Source organism: Arachis duranensis, chromosome 2 (assembly GCF_000817695.3).
Source record: "Arachis duranensis cultivar V14167 chromosome 2, aradu.V14167.gnm2.J7QH, whole genome shotgun sequence".
Classification (NCBI taxonomy): Eukaryota; Viridiplantae; Streptophyta; class Magnoliopsida; order Fabales; family Fabaceae; genus Arachis; species Arachis duranensis.
In genome coordinates, this window is record NC_029773.3 from 66,985,712 (window position 1) to 66,985,956 (window position 245).

Sequence of the window (245 nt, forward strand, 5' to 3'; positions counted from 1 at the left end):
ATCTGAGCAACAAGATGAACCGTCAGTTGTCCATACTCGAACAATCCCCGGCAACGGGTATGGGCTTGTGGTGGACGAAATTGTGATTTATACTTTTACACAAATCGAATAATTACACTCCTTGTGCTCGTATGGAATTTAGAAATTGGCACGAGTGGTCACAACTCCGTTCAACTAACCAGCAAGTGTACTGGGTCGTCCAAGTAATAAACCTTACGTGAGTAAGGGTCGATCCCACAGAGATT